General features: G+C 52.6%; 1 protein-coding gene across 14 annotated transcripts in view; it reads right to left on the bottom strand.

The window, feature by feature from the left end:
- The window catches only part of LOC122378405 (plasma membrane calcium-transporting ATPase 2-like), a 60,236-nt gene extending 44,293 nt beyond the window's left edge, over positions 1 to 15,943 (bottom strand). For 13 of the 14 annotated variants that reach the window (XR_006256015.1, XR_006256018.1, XR_006256017.1 and 10 more), the window contains exon 1: positions 15,818 to 15,943. The gene's annotated coding sequence lies outside the window, so the exon portion shown is untranslated. Of the gene's footprint in view, positions 1 to 4,024; positions 4,194 to 15,817 lie in introns of those variants that run through there. The other variant, XR_006256013.1, reaches the window with a different exon arrangement.
- Between the last annotated feature and the right edge of the window lie 273 nt (positions 15,944 to 16,216).

The raw sequence follows: 16,216 nt of genomic DNA on the forward strand, positions 1-16,216 counted from the left end.
AACCGCAAAGGTCTATAAACCCTGATGCCCAGTCTTCCCGGGATTGAAAGTGGAGCTCAGCGCTCACCTGTGCTCGATTTTCCGTGTTTTTTTGCCACCGTTATTCCACAGACAAAGTTGAGGACAGTAAAAGTGTGTGGTAGCAGCGTCATCGGAAAACAGCGTCCATCGCACGGCATTGTTCCAGCTGCGACCCTCCCCGGGAAATGGGGGCGGCCGGCCGGTGTCACCCAAACGGTCACTCAGTGACCACGATACAGGAAAACCGTCACCAAACGGTCACCGATCAGTGATCAGACATTGGTGACGGACCTCACACAGTTGGTGAGCCACTGTGTCCAGTCCCACCACTATACAGCCGTTGACACCCAACACCAGTCACCATCAGCTGTCCACCAGGCTCAGTAGCCGGCTCGGTAACCAGAGACCGATGACAGCCCACTCAGCAGTCAGCAGCCACTGTGCGGCATTCCACGACCCATGACCAGTGACGTCAATATACCGACCGGCCGGTGACGTCACTGCAAGCTGACCGTCTCGCCGGCCGGCCTGTTGCCAGCGGAGCGCGACTCCACGCCGCGTCCGGCGGTATCGCACCGCGGCGCCGTAGCGGCGTGCACCGCCCCGCGTGGCCGTCCGAGCACACACCGCGATAGCGGGCGGCCACCAGGGGCGTCGCCAGCGCCGCCAAACTTATGGTGCCAAACCGGCGCCTGGAGCACAACAAACGCCCGATAAACTCACCTAACAATCACCATGCCGTCCGAACGGCCTAATTGCACGTCTGTGCGGCCGACTCCGCCCTGCAGACGGCGGCCGGACGGCGGACACAATGACCACCCCCGGTCGGTCCGAGGACGTGCATCACTGGGGCGGCGAGCGGCACGCGTGGGCGGCGCAGCGCGATAGCCCGGCCGGCCGGCCGGCGAGCTAGGGAGACCGGCGGCGACGGAAGGCTGCAGCGGGCCGTACTGTACCGAGCGGGCTGCTCAGCGGTGGGGTCGGGTCGGGTTGAGGTCGCGGTCCCAGCTGTGTGCATGGGTAGCCGAGCGGCGCCGGCTGAGTCACCGGCGGCTCCGGACCGGAGCGGGGCGGCCGGCGGGGCGTGGCGGCGGGCTCCCCGATGACGGGTCGCCCCTGGCCGGACGGCCAGCTGGCCCGTCTCGGCGGGCCGCCCCACCGACTCCTGGCACCGGCTCCCGGCTACCTGTCAGCCGGCGCCCGGTGCACAGTGGCCCTTTTCAGAATTAGCACGCATTAATTCCCACATTACCTGAAAGTGGTGCAAGACATCACCACGTGATCAAGGACGTATTCCCTGCCAATGCAAAGACAAGAAAAGAAACGCACTGCCCAAGGAGATTCGGCCCAACAGCGACAGGCCGCTCGGCCCAAGATTTGGCGCACGTTCGCACGGCTCGCCCGCCGGCCCAGGCCGCTCCGAACGCAAGTGTGGCGAGCCCGCCAGCCGACCGCGCTGCACTGACCGCCAGGACGCCCCAGGGCGTCACGTGACCGCATCTGCAGCTGTTGCCAGCCACCGTTAATCGGCCCCGGCCGGGCAGCAACTAAGGTCAGCGCGACGCGAACAATACAAACACATAGGCGCTTTTGACGTTAGATCTTAAGCCGACCACGGGACTTGTGCGGCTTGGACATCAAACGCGACAAGAAATCGGACAGTTTTTCTTGAGCACAGCGTTATGCCTATATGACATTTCAATAAGCACATCTTATGGCAAAAGTCAAGCCACATTTAGGCGCCCACCAGGTGACACCAGCTTCGAGCCAGGTCAATGAGCTTAGTCGTATCGAATAGGAGCCACAGCCGCTCGCGGACTGAACTGGCTCACGTTATTCACCGTAAAAGCAAAATGGCGCAAAATGGCGCGATGCCCTTTGGTGGACATGGTCAGAAGAGATCGGCGATTCGAACGATGTATAATACGATATGTTCCAGAGTGTGCTACTTAACATAAAGCTTCATATGTATGCCGCCATCTCCAGTTAATAATTGTCCTGTTATTGTGTCCACAATATTCGGCAAAAGTGGTCTATTTAAGTTTATACAATGAAAATTGTGGTTTCTAGGGCTTCTACGTAAACTCAGCTTCACAGCCATGCCACTCATTTTTAATATTTTCTCACCGAAAGCCTTACAAATTGATGTTCATCTCACCCTACTTTTTAGGGTCCGCCGGTGGTGTCCGCGCGCCTCTCGACAAACTTCGATTTTGCGGTCAGTTTTACCAAAGATAATTATTTTTTAGGAGGTAAAAATGGCACCATCGGATAGTTTGGAATGTTTTGCACACGATTAGACTGCTTGTTACTCAAAAGAAGAAAAAAATATTTTGAATTTATGCGTGCTAATTCTGAAAAAGGGCCACTGTGCGGTGGTGGCACTGGAACTGGGCCGTCCGCCCGGCCCAGCTGGCAGCCATCAGCCGCCGCCGTCAGCGAACACAGTCAGCAGACAGCAGAACACTGAACTATCAGCAGCCGACAATCAGCGGCAGTGACAGTCGGCAACCAACAGCCAACAACAGCAGGAGTCAGAAACCATCCGCCAACAGCCAGCATACCCTCAGACTGTGAACGAGCTGCTTCAGTCCTCATCCGCCAACTCTCAGACGCCCGCCGCGCAGCCTGCCAACTGTAGACAGTCCCCCAGTGAGATAGGTTTGAACTTTGAGTGCAGTCACCCAGTGACACAGACCACAGCGCAGTCACACAGCCCGACCACCTCACTCGGCAGCCACCGCAGCGATGCACGGGTTCCTCGCCCGCCGCATCACGCCGTTCGCACGGCCCGAAAATTACTCATATAAAACGGCCACAGCCGACAACCTAATCACCCTGTTTATACAGCTGCGAGCAAGCATTCCCAAGCAAAGTACCGGCATCTGGCGCCTAGGCATCATTGGAAAGGCTCGCGAATATCCAAAGGGGAAATGGTTTGGTTAGGCTTCCGGATGTGTACAACCGCGCACAGTAAACGGTTTAAAATATAAATTTTCCAACTGTAATATTCGTTTAACTCCTCGAAAGACACTCAGTAGCCCAATATGGATCGTCAACATGCCTAAATATGGCGTAGAACATGTAAAAATTATGACTTATGGGTCTCCCGTCTCCATCATCGTTATTTAATTAACAACTAATTTCAAACCCTGAGCTAATTAACGTCAAAGTCGCCAGGTGGAAATTGTAAAGCGAAGCCGAAATACCTGCATCACCTAACGAGAACCAGCCTCATTCACAGGGCACCTACGCGGGCTGAAGTCAGTCCAAACATTACACTAGGGGAACATTAGTCATCGGTAGTTACACCACAGCAACGCGTCAGTGGAGATACGCGCACTTATAATGACGGTCATCATCATTCCATCAAATCCTCCCAAAAAAGGCTCGCTCATATGCTGAGGTGACAGCTTTCCCACAGCTCCCACGAATTGACGTCCAGCGACATCCATGTAAAAAGTGTGGGAGTAAGAAAGGTGACATTCGAAGGCGACATCGTCATGACAGGCATCCAGTACGCAAGCGGTCGCTACTGACTCAGTGTCGAATTCCGATCAGGCAGCCGATCGTTAATCCCTAAAGGGCTCCGTATTTCTGATAATGATCTCCGGATTAGTAAGAATACACCCGGATTCGGCACCTTTCACCGTATAAAAATGGCGGCGATGGAAAGACCACCGACCACATCACGGGCTTTTGTCAATCCGTCATGAAGGGCAAAAGTAGTCAATGGTCAGCCCGTTCTGTGCATATTTGAGGCGAGCCTTCTCCCTTCTGTATTATAAAGCTGCATCCTGGTTCAATGGCGTCAATCACCATTAGACAATTGTCCTTTAAATAGCACAATCAATGCGATAATCAACTTAAATGTAAGTAGAAAAAACATGAAAACCTATTGAATGTGGGAGGGGAAAATAGAATGGCGTCGTCTCACTGGGACTTGGCTTCCCACTCTGCGTGTTTTGCTCTTTCATCTGGCGGCTTTGGCCACTCTACTCACCCCCGCAATCATCCAAAGCCACGGGGGCTGGGCAGAGACGGCCGTCGTCGACACGGTCACACACCGACAGCCGGACGGCGCGAGCCGGCCGGTCCTGTCCTCACGCAGCACGCCACACGAGAGAGCGCGCTCAGCGCACGACCGCTGTCGGCCGGCCAACTGGGGCTGGCGCGCCGGGGCCGCCCGCCGCCACCGCCGCCGCCGCCACCGCCGCCGTCCGGCGCTCCAACATGGTGGTCCGGCCGGGCCAACTCGGCGTGGCCGCCGCCGCCGCCGCTGGTCTCGGCGCCGCCCGCCGGCCGTGCAGCTCGCGCTCGCCGTGTCCGGTCGCAGCTCTCACGCACGGCACGCCGCCGGCGGCGCCACGCACCGTCCGCCCCGCGCCGCGGCCGGCCCAAAAAGTGACCCCTCGCCGTCGGGCCGGCGCGGCCGCAGATCAATACGCGTTGAGATCCGTTCGCGACTCGGCGAGAGAGCACTGCAGGCTGATCGATACGGTTTCCAGCGGCGGTCGGCGCGCAGCCGGGCCGGCACGGCCGCCGCGCACGGCCGACGCCCGGCCGTACCGAGCACGGCGCTCGGCCACGGCCGGCGGCGGACCGGCGGCGCCACGGTCGCCCCGACCGCAAAATGGCCAGCTCCCATGGGAAGCGGCCCGCGGTAACTCTCGCCATTTTTGTTGCTTTCTCAGGAAACATTGATGAAAGTTGTAGGTGCAGCCGGTCATGGACAAGCACAGATCAATAACGGTTACCACGCTCTTACTTGTGGCTAAAGAGGGATGCTCGGTGCCCCTCCGAGCTCTCCAATTGCCCAGCTATTTATAGAACACAAAAAAGGCCGGCAATGGAGTTACAATATCGGGGTTAAAATAACTTTGAGCACCTACAGACTGGCACAAAGTAGGTCAAATCGAAAAGCAACATCTATCCAGGGTGATGATGTGCAAATATCCATTGAATTTTCATTCGCCAACCAAATTGTATTGAACTGTAAGTAAAGTGAGGTGATTTCATCAATTGATGATGTGCCGAAAATTTGAAAAATTGGACCTTAATGAAACAATAAAATATATTTGATAGAATGGGATACAAAGTGGGTTTAATAGGTTGCTATTCAATTACAAGTCACTTTAAAAAAACATCATCACCTCTTTATCAAAAGCTAATATGTAAGTTTACACTCCTGCACTCCTATTCACAGCCCATAATGTAAATATCAAGTGTCCAACATAAGCTTAGCCCACTTCCAGAATGCACAACAACGCTCTAAGCAGAGCTGAAACTGTCGGATTTCTCTCACGGCACTGCTGACAACGCCACTTCCCGAAACCCTAACTTGCTTAAACGGACCGAAACGAACTGCAGCAAAACAGGCCGAAAGTCGCCTGCAGGACCACGGGAGGCGACATTTCAGAAATTCAAGCGGGTGAAAATGCGAGAGACGGAAACAAAACGAAAACGTCCCCGTTCCAAACTCACGCAGCCATTCAGTCACCTGACCACTACAGAAGTCAGACTCCAGTCCCGATGACAACGCAGGAGTTGGTACGAAAGTCGCCCAATATTTGATTCCCAGCATGACCATGTCTGGATTTCGTGTCGGCCGGAGCTCAGCGCCCGGCCGATCAGCGCGTCGTGCCGCGCTTAAAACCCGTGCAGCGGGACCACCGTGACCGGTCATGACCCGATCGTGACCCCTGACCCGCGCGGCGCCGTCCGCTCCGACCCGTGATATCCGGTGCCGCGCCGTGGGAACGACACGGAGAAAATGGAGCGGCCTCCGCGGCGACACAACGGCCAGCGGTCACAGACATCTGAAACGGTGCGTGGGTGCTGCTGAGCCACTGGGCAGTGGTAGTGGAGACAATGTTTCAGGCATAGTTGACTGGTACCAGCCACTCATCGAAAACCAACTTCAACGAATAAGACCACACAAGATCCGTTCGACCGTGCCTGCCACCGTTCATCCCTGGAGCACAGCGCGACCGTCCGTTGCACTGCTCGGATTCCTGACGTTCCGCAGCCGGCAGCACGACCCAGTAAGAGCCGGCGCCAGCTCCCGGCTCCCGCGGGCACGCCGCGTGCCGGCACCGGACGTCAATATCGCCGGCAACTGTTTGCACGAACTGTACGCTTGCAGACGAGCGAGCCTCACCTTGGCGACCGGCTACTACTGAAACTTTACGGCGCCGAGCAAACACTGGCAAACGAATCTCTGATAGAACAATGGCTTTGCATAAATCAGATACTGTCAATATGATCGAAAGGCAACTAACTACCTTTGCGTTAGATACAAAGTTATCACTGCATCTCCAAGAAACTATTTCAAAACGCACTTCTAAAGAACATTCTGTAGCAGAATGCCAATAAATGTGAGGCAGTAAGTAACCTTCCCTTACATGGGCTGCGGCCAGATTCATGATGTCCAGGTAGCCGCAGACCATAAGATCGCCTGACACGCATCGTAGGGTAAAAAATGGCCTGCATTTCGAAAACCGTCCATGAACTATGAAGTACCGGAAAACAGAAGAAACAAAAAGGCCCAGAGGCCCCAGTAAGTCACGTTGAGGAAACAAGCCAGAAGACTGCGGGTTAGGAACGATGTCGATGACATACGGCCTTTCCCATTCACATTATATAACGTCTAGAGAATCGAGCGTACAAGACACAAAGCGCAAGCCACAGAGTCAATCTCATGTTCTTCCGAATGGAACAATGGCAATGGAATACGCAGAAAACAGTATAAAACCATTGGCTTGGTCCGACAAGTAGACAGTCTCGACGTCTGGTCAGGCGGCGAAGGAGGCTAACTAACCGGAAGTCAAACAATGGCTCATGGGAGTGCAAAGCCGGTCGGCAACAAGGCCTGGGGCGCACAAAACTACCCATAAAATTTTCCTATGTTTGTAAAGGATGAGTAACCAGTAACCAAACATTCTAAAGGAAACCAGACTGCAAGTACATACACCACGATATCTACGGATTACTGTGAGTCACTTCAAACTTGCAATTAATGTAGTAATGCTCATCCAATATCTAGAAACGATATGACAGGTCGAGCCTCAGACCACTAAATAAGCATCGCACGTACAATGGAGCGTCAATGGCCAGCTGCTGCGCCAACCGCCTTCGGCACCACACAGTGCAGCGCCATTCCGGCTGAAATGCCACAGGCCAACCGGAACTTTCCGGTTCCCAGCGCGGCTTTCATGGCACCCGGCAACAGCGTGTCCGGAACGCTCCCGATGGGACCCGCCGGCCAGGCGGCCATCGCAGCATCTGATTTAGATGGTTTGCATTGCAAAGTCGACAGGCTTTGAGCACTCCGCGCTGCCGGTATTAACAATCACAGCACGCATCGCATTGTCCGTGACACCGAGCGCCAATTTAACTCGCCTTGGATCGAGGTGCAGAATTTCGCATCGACGGGAAAACATACAAAATTAGAATGATTTGGGGTCCTAGGTTCTAGTCTGCGTCGAGAACGACCATTCTCTGTTTTCTGGTTTTCAACATGGGCCACTCCCCGGATTACAACGGCTATGAATAAGGCTGTGGATTGCGTTTACCTCCACCGTAACATTGTTCTGAGTGGTAATACGGTAGTAAAAGTAAGAAGCCTACAGAAACACACGAATGTCATGGCATTGGTGAGAAGGCAACGTCGCCGTAGGAAGTCAACTAAACGCCATGAAGCGTGTAGGTAATGTTTTAGAGCTTAAGCAGCTTGCACAAATTTGTAATCAGCTTCAATGTGTTTATGTTTCGTCATCTTGTATGTGGTAATCATACAAGGTCAATTCGATATCTACATTAGTGCTAACGTTCCGATCAGCGTTTCGGCGATCCGTCAGTTCCAGCCTGCCAAAGTTCCGTGCGGGCCAAAGGCGGGGACCTCTGCCTGCTCCAGTCACACAATGCAGTCCTCTCCCCGAGGCAGGACGGAGCCTCTCTTGGCCCGCCTCCAGACGACTTCCACTTCAGCCGGGCCGCGCCAGATCGGCCGGAGCCTGCGTCCCGGCTCTGATGGCTTATGAGGCCATCAACTTATACACCGGCCCACAAAAATCGCCCGGCCGCCAGCCAATTTCAACAATTCCGCTCTCATATACAGCACTTGATTTCGAGGGCCAGCGGTAAAACACACACGCCCTGGGAGCAAAATGTAAGCATAAACAGTTCAACTTCCAGGAAGTAAATGCATAGCACAAATGCAAGCGTGGTGTTGCATATTGAGTACAAAACTGTTGTCGATAATATAAATTTAGAGTCAATATGCGACGTCCCGTGTTTATCCATGAGGTGTTATTAAAGAGAAAAAGGAAAACATAAACGACAAATTGCTTTCGAGATACGCATGCCACCTGCCGAGAATCGCCAATGCGCATCCGAAGCTGCCAGAGCAAGACCCGACGTTCTACAAAAGCCCAATCAATGGTTCTCCAGAAGCAGCAGTTGACCGTCTCGCTGTCCCTGGAAACAGGACCAGAGCAGAACAGCTGGCTATCAACAGGACACAGGGCCGCGGGGCAGCTCAGACGTCCGACCAAATTCAGCGAGACCACCGCCCCGGGCGACCTGTTGAGGTCACTGGTGCGCGGCGGCGGCGGACAGACGGAGAGATACAGCTCTCCCAGAGGAGTCCCCGCCGACCGGTGTCCGGTCTCGCCCGCCGCCGGGCACTCGCCGCGGTCATAAACCGGCCTCGGCGACCCGGACCTGCCGGCGCCGCCGTCTAACCTGGGCGTCAGAGCACCGGCTGCCACCCTCCCTCTGCCGCTCCGGTCTGGTCCTACCGCCCTCATCCCGAAGAGTTCCCAAACCGTCCGCGGGCGGCCGAGGCCGGCTCCGAGCAGCGCCAGCGCCGGGTCACCGTCGCCGCCGCTCGATCGATGCCGGCGGCGGTGACGGCGCGGTCGCGACGAACGACGACGGCGGCGGCGGGCGGCCGCGACGCGCCTCCTCCGCCGCCGCGACGCGTCACCTCCTGCACGAAGACCCACCGCACGAGGCGGCGGTCCGGCGCACGGTCGGCGTTGGCGCCGCCAGCCACGGCCCTATTGATAGTCGGCTGTCGCTCATCTGTCCGGCAAATGGGTCAGCGTCGGCCGGCGATCAATACGTACCCGCGCCTGCTCCGCCGCCCGGCCCGGCCGGCGGCCCACGGCATTTCTATACCGAGCTGCGCGCTCAGCATCCCGCTGCCGAACGGACGGACCGACCGACGGAGGACCAACGGACGAACGGACTGACGCACGGACCGATGAACGTGCGGACCGAAAAAAGGACGCACATACGGATTGGCGGACGAACGGACTGACGGCCAACAGTCGTGCGGCCGCCGTGCAGACATGATGAACATCGCTGCCACCGACGCTGGGACGACCTTCGACGTCCTTGCCTCAGAAAGTGTCTCGACTGCCCCAGATAGCGGGATCTCTGGAGCGACTTTATCAAAGACATGGTGGATATTTTATTCAGCCTCAACAGCATGGCCTGCATAAATGAGTAGGGGTTTAATGGCCTTTGCAAGGATAATTCAGCCACATATCTTCGCAGCCCCAAAGTTAAAGTCACCAAGTCCACGGCGGCATGTAGTCAGCATGCTGTTTTATCAGCGCCCGGGTGTATCGCAAAAAAGTATCGCTTCTTTCATAAGATTACCGTGAATATCGAGCCATTATACCTTGCCCATGGCGCAATGAGCTATGGCGAAAAGGCACATAAGGAACATAACAGGAAACCGGAGGAAAAGTTGATGAAAATTAAAAAGAAAATAAGGGCGCAAGCCTGCACAAAGTCCTGCTGCTAGATGATACCAGTACACCTGCGATGATTCCAAAGCAATGTCGTACGCCTTAACATTTATCAAATCTCATAAAACTTGCAGAGTTAGCGATTCCTACGGCCACCGACTGTCTCAGATGGGCGATGTTTCGTTCCACCTGTACCCGCCTCTTGTCGCCTTCCACCCAGTCCGACCGAGTGCTCGCCGTCCGCGGTTTCCAGCCAATGAATGCCGACCCAGTCCCGGTTCGACGCAACCAATCGATGGATCGATACACCAATCAATCGCCAAGTAGGGTGCCCGTCCACCAGACATCTGCAAAACCGCCCCGGCCGCAAACGGCGATGAAACGCAGCTGTGTCACCACTCCTTCCTCTGCCGCCGATGTCTCCGCGTCACGGCTAAAAAGGACGACGTATGTGACGTACGGCGTATATCGTGATACAGGACTGACGCACTCACGGAGTCCGATTCCCCGAGCGAGGGCGAGTCACTGAGCATGGGCGGAACGCCACGGAGGGCTGACAGCCAAGCAAGATGTTATCGGAAGATATGACTAACATTGAAAAGACGAGACTGAAGAATCATAGGATACAAAAATCAGCTGTTCGTGAGTTTCCCCATTCCCTTCACGAAACATGTTGCAAACATTCCCCAACGAATTAACCAACAAAAACAGCCAGTACGAAACTTCTACTGACACAGAGCTCCAGCCTTTCCAGAGGTCTCTGAAAGTACAACGGTCGCGTTTCCAGGACGACGTCGGACGCTATCAGCTGGCCTTCCCTTCCGTGGCAGGCCCGCTGGCAGCCCGGTAGTCCGGTCCGGGTGACCGGGTCACGGCGGCCAGTGCCGGATCAAACTGGCTGTGCTGGTGAGGGGGCAGCGTTTGTTCGGTCCGTGTGTGGCCCGGCCGGCAGCACGCCAGCGACCTCACGCGAGCACCGACCCCCGTCATGAGCGGGTTGCACGGCAGCGGCCGTTGTGGACGGCCTGCGATCAGCGGCACGGGACACTACCGACCAACGGCGCCGGTCCGAGCTGCCGACTATCACCAAGGCGCCCGCCGTGCGGGGCAGTCGACAGTAACACCTCGAGTGGTGTCGCGTGACGCCGTCACGCTGCCGTGTCCACAGTTCGCCGCAACGTCCGCTCTGTGACAGCCGTGACCCGCTCGGCGATGTTTTCCGCAGAAGGGCTGTCCTGTGTCCCGGTAACCACACGCACCTCTGGTGACCCGGTGACCACACACGCACCACCGGTGACCCGGTCACCACCCCGACATCGGCTGTCCGGCTGGATGGGTTAAAATAGCGTCCAGCTGTTCGCTCTTCTAAACGCAACCGATAAATTAATACTGGATGCAAAGGATATGCTTCCTACAGAATTGAGCTCCCCAGATGACTTCCAAAACTACATTACAATAACGCTGATTTTATCAAGCGTCTCTTCCTCAGGGCCACGCATAAGACGGTAATGTCACTGAAAGCTCTGAGTGGCAAGCCATTCTCAGCCGAGAGCCGGCGCATCGGAGTTCTCCGAAAACCGCAGAGCGCATTCAATCGTGTGGATTACGGGAGATTTGTGAACATCAGTCAATGCCAAGGTCTGAAACGAATCCCTTTCTGAAAAACGGCCTCGCTCTCGCCCGGCTCTCGCGCTTGGACGCGCTTCCTTGTCGCGGACCGTCGAGAGAGCTGTCCAGTTTCCCCCACCATGGGTGGTCAGCCGTTCAAGCTGTCGCGCGATTCCGTGTTTGACCTTTGCGGTTAGCCCAATGCCGGAATGAACTCATGCCTGACGCCAGACTCCGGCGGCACAGTGCCAACTGACGTAGGCGCTGGAGATTACCCTTTGTGGCGGCAGCCAAAATTTCGTCACGAATTCTAACGAACATGTAACGAAGGGGTAGAGTGAGTCACAATCAGACTACCCTCGGCAGCCCATGTACGGCCGGCACGTGCAACAGATATCTACGACCAAACCATACTCGACGAAGGTTTACATGGGTATATCATGACGAGCCACCAACGCAGGCCACGGAGCCACCGAGGGCATTGGGAATACACGTCAATGACGTACTCAGCTCTTAGTATCCAATGGCAGCCAAACACGGCCATTATGCGACGACCGTTCAATATTTACACAGGCCGACCGAAGAGGGCGCCCGCATGTTTGTCATGATCGTACATACGGGAGACAGTGTGACCCATCATACTCCCACTGAATAAGCACGACTCAAGCGTCACGCCCATCCCGGCCACAGCAGTGTATCTGCTGGCCGGCTCAGCAGCGGCACTGGGGCGCAGGCCCGCTGCCTGCCCCATCTGGCAGGACCGTGGGGGGCGTGTTGCCAGGCAGCCGGCAGCAGATCCAATATGGCAGTGGTCTCTGCCGGCCCTCGCCGGGCCAGTTTGTCTGATCGGCGCCGGGCCGGTCCCCCGCGCTCTGCCGCCGCACGGACGGACGCGCCGTCAGCGGCTCGCGAACGTCACACTGGCGTCACTGGTGGCGTCACGGCCGGCCAGATAGCCGCCGAGGCGCCGTGCGCGCGTCATCACCACCAGCAGCAGTGTGACGTCATTCCGCGGGGCGCGCGCGTCATCGGCCAACGGCCGTGAAACCAGAGCGTACGCAGCCATAAACAAACAGCCCAGCCCGCGGCCCACAGACGCGCTAATGATGCCGTCCAGGAGCAGCTCGCGGCAAAACACCAGACAGACTCGTCAAAGTGGGCCCGGTCTGTCGCCTGTCCTGTGACAGGCAGAGACCTACTCGGTCCTGGGGTTCCTACGTACCTACGACATCATCTGTATCTAAGCGGTAGTTATCGTTAGAGATAAGTACAGGAACTTGAGACCTTTATGAGCTACACTCGTCAAAACAACGGTGCTGGTGCGACTGTATAGGCCTAACAGGATTAGTTTACTACTTAAGCCTGGGTGCCCTGCCATGAATAATATTTTCATCGAAAAATTCAGCACTGACAATCAAAGATAACCGTACTCTTCACATAGAGCTCAACGGAACCATCAGGTATTTGAGGATAGTTATAATTAACACTCAATGAAACATTTAAGAGCAATCATGGTGGTCAAAAACAACAACAGAATCAGAGGCATCCACGATGAGGCAAAAAAAAAAACTTATCTAAAGAAGAGCATTGTTTTAATCATGGTTTAAACAGGATCATGCATTTTTATGGACAATCATTTCAACAAGGAACTTTGAGACCAGCAGAGCACAGAAAGTGTTATGTAATTGACTGATAAAGAAGTTCCATGGTTGCTAACAGTTTGTAGGTGGTCCATTGCACAATGCACACATGAAACAGGAAATTGATAGGTCCAGATTGCCTAGAATCTAGATTCTAGATGAACACAGTCGTGCTCAGCACGTCATCTTTCAGAGGACTTAGTTGTAGGTTGTAAATGACACTCATGTCGGTGGATAGTGGGTACTAACTGTGTTCCTACCATATTCACATGTCATCAAAACCGTTTGCAAGTGAGAGTATTAATAAGCAAATTGGCTGCAAGGATAAGTTTGCTTTATATTTTGGAAGACTGTTAAGTTCACTTTATGGTCCTCCAAGCAGGGCTGCAGAGTCGGAGTCGACAGTTCTGCCCGAAGTCCGAGTTGAGTAGCCAAAATCTTACCAACTTCGACTCCAGAGTCGGAGTTAACACTACATAGCTCAATGTCATGCCCTACACTCGTTTGCTAGACGATACTATGCTCTTCGGACCTTAACAAAGCCAGCTTTTGTAGAAAAAATGTCATATTTCTGTGTTGAACAATGATTTTCAGCAAAAAACAGGAGATGGTGGATTCGCCTGAAGCTGCTTTTAATTTGGCATGCTATTTATAAACCATATGGGTTGGTAAAGGAAAATTTTGCATCTGTGAAATGCTTTTCAAGAAAACATCATAGGTGCTTGTGATGGATGTGACTGAAAAACTGGGTAGGTAGATGCCTACCATGACTTGATCTTAGGCACTAGCTAGCATAACACAAATGACAAATGCCACAAGAGGCAACAAATTATAACCAGAAGTCAGCACTACAACTTAGCAATATTCAAGCTCTACCTCCTACAATCTGGTGTAAAATTAATAAAGCCCAATAATCATCTAACAGAAATATAATAAAAGTATGCAAGCAAACTGGAAAGGGAAACTGGCAAAGTGACAGCAATCTTCAAAGGAAATATACAGCTATTAACATGGGGTTTTGAACTAAAATAACAGTTTTTAAGCATGAGCTGAGCCTAGCAAAAATCAGGAGCTCTTATGGCCCACTGATCACAATAGGCAAAGCTATTTCATCTATCATTCCAAAACAATTCCCTTATGCACAAATGTTTCCCTCACAGATGAATACCAAGAATGCAGCCACCTTTGGCAGAGGCCAATCACCAGCCAATCAGCATACAGCTGGTCAGAGCTAGGTAGGTAATATGATTGGTCAACATGTAATCACCTTCCACTGCAAACACTATCTAGCCTCCACCAAAGATAGATAGAAAGATCTTCCTATATAAGAATATTTTGAAAAAATCCTCCTCTAATTATTCATTATTTTCTTTTCTATCGTTTCAAGCATCAAAACTGATAAAACTGTAGCAAAAAAACATACTAACTATTTAAGATAGCATCCTTCAACTTAATCATACCGCCGAGCATAATCATGCAATACATTCAGGCTCACTCAATTCAAGAAGGCTAGGTACAGGACCATAAGAAAACTGATCAATCAATGTTGAAAAATTCAAGAAGACTACAGGAGACTACAGGAGAAGGAGAGGTGACCTCATTGAAGTTTACAAGATCATCAAAGGATTTGACAAGACAGTGTTGATGGTAATTTCCTGGCACAAGACAGAACAAGGAGAACAAGGGGACACAGCCTGAAGCTTGCCAAACCACAACACAGAACTTGGAAACAATGCCAATTTTCCTCAACCAGGGCAGTGAACCTGTGGAATCGACTGCCAGAAAGAGTTGTAAATAGTCAAAGTGTCAACACATTCAAACACAACTATGACCAGTACCTAACATGACCAGGAGGCAGCCCTTATGAGCCTGAGCTCAGTATGTCTCTTTATTTCCATCTACTGGTAAGCATCTACTGGTAAGGACCAAACAATGTCTGATCAACCTACAATGATGGGGGACTTAGGTAGTGACCTAGGCACTTTCTCATTATACTGCCAACATGAATTTCACACACAAAAGGGCTTATATTTATCAGCCTCTCAGGGGTTTAAGCAAATGGACCATGCTTTTCATCCACAACCGGGTGAGAAGTGCTAGCAAGCGGCCTCAATGTAACAGAATCAGAGCCATGCTGATATACAATGGGCATCAAACAGAGCCCAGGAAAGAACTAATGCTTGATTTGCGCCACCACCTTGCACACAAATAAAGATGAAATCCAGATAAACAGCCACCTGCTCTTCTACTTAACAAGTGAAAGGTAGGTAAATAGAGCTTCCAGCATCATACCAAATGGGTAGAGGGTACCTAGATATCTGTGTAATTGGGAAGACTGAAAAATTAGTGTTTGACTTTATGCAAGTACACATAGATGGATTTAGCTAACTGGAAGTTGATGAATTCCACTCAAAACCTAGGAGTAAAGTGACACTTTACCTATAGCATGACTGACCTGTAATTAAAATCAACTTCAACTTGCGAGACAAATGCAGATTGCAGACTCAGACTGCGGATGCCAGATGGGGTCAAACATTTACTGTGTCTTTTGTAAGCTCTGCTGAGCTGTTGACAATGCAGGGATGGTTTCTTTGACTTAATTGTCTCAATTTAAACAGCTCAAAATGCATAGGTATTTAGTTAAGCAACAATCAGACACCGAATAACTAATTAATTATCAGCTGTTGAGAACAGACCAGCAGTTTGTGTGTATCCCGGCAGTCGAACAAGCAAGGCTTCACTTGGAGCATAGTGTAAATGCATAATAAGAACGAATAGAGGGCTTACCTGAAAAGATAAGCTTCAATCTTGTAACCGCCCACTACTCATTTTCATCCGGCAAAATCAAACTTTGGAAAGCCGCAAGCAAAAATATGCGGCACTCGGACGCCTATCGCCACAATTGAATCAGTTTTTGAGCAGACTCGCACTAGACCTCAATGCTAGAAATCTTTTTGCGAGCAGCGCTAGCGAGCAGTCCACATACTGTTGCTATGGTTACCATGACGTCATTAGCTCAATTCGATGAACAGTCTGCGAGGACTTGTAGAATATAAAGTGGCTAATTTAGAGGTGCAAATTTCTGCGTGATGTTCATTATAGTTTCCTTCTTCATTTCATCGCAAAATACCTAAAAGGTCGAAATAAGTCGGCAACGGCGAGGGTGCTTTACATAGGTGCTTATTG

This window comes from Amphibalanus amphitrite, unplaced genomic scaffold, assembly GCF_019059575.1.
Source record: "Amphibalanus amphitrite isolate SeventyFive unplaced genomic scaffold, NRLGWU_Aamphi_draft 000059F_arrow, whole genome shotgun sequence".
In the NCBI taxonomy this organism is placed as follows: Eukaryota; Metazoa; Arthropoda; class Thecostraca; order Balanomorpha; family Balanidae; genus Amphibalanus; species Amphibalanus amphitrite.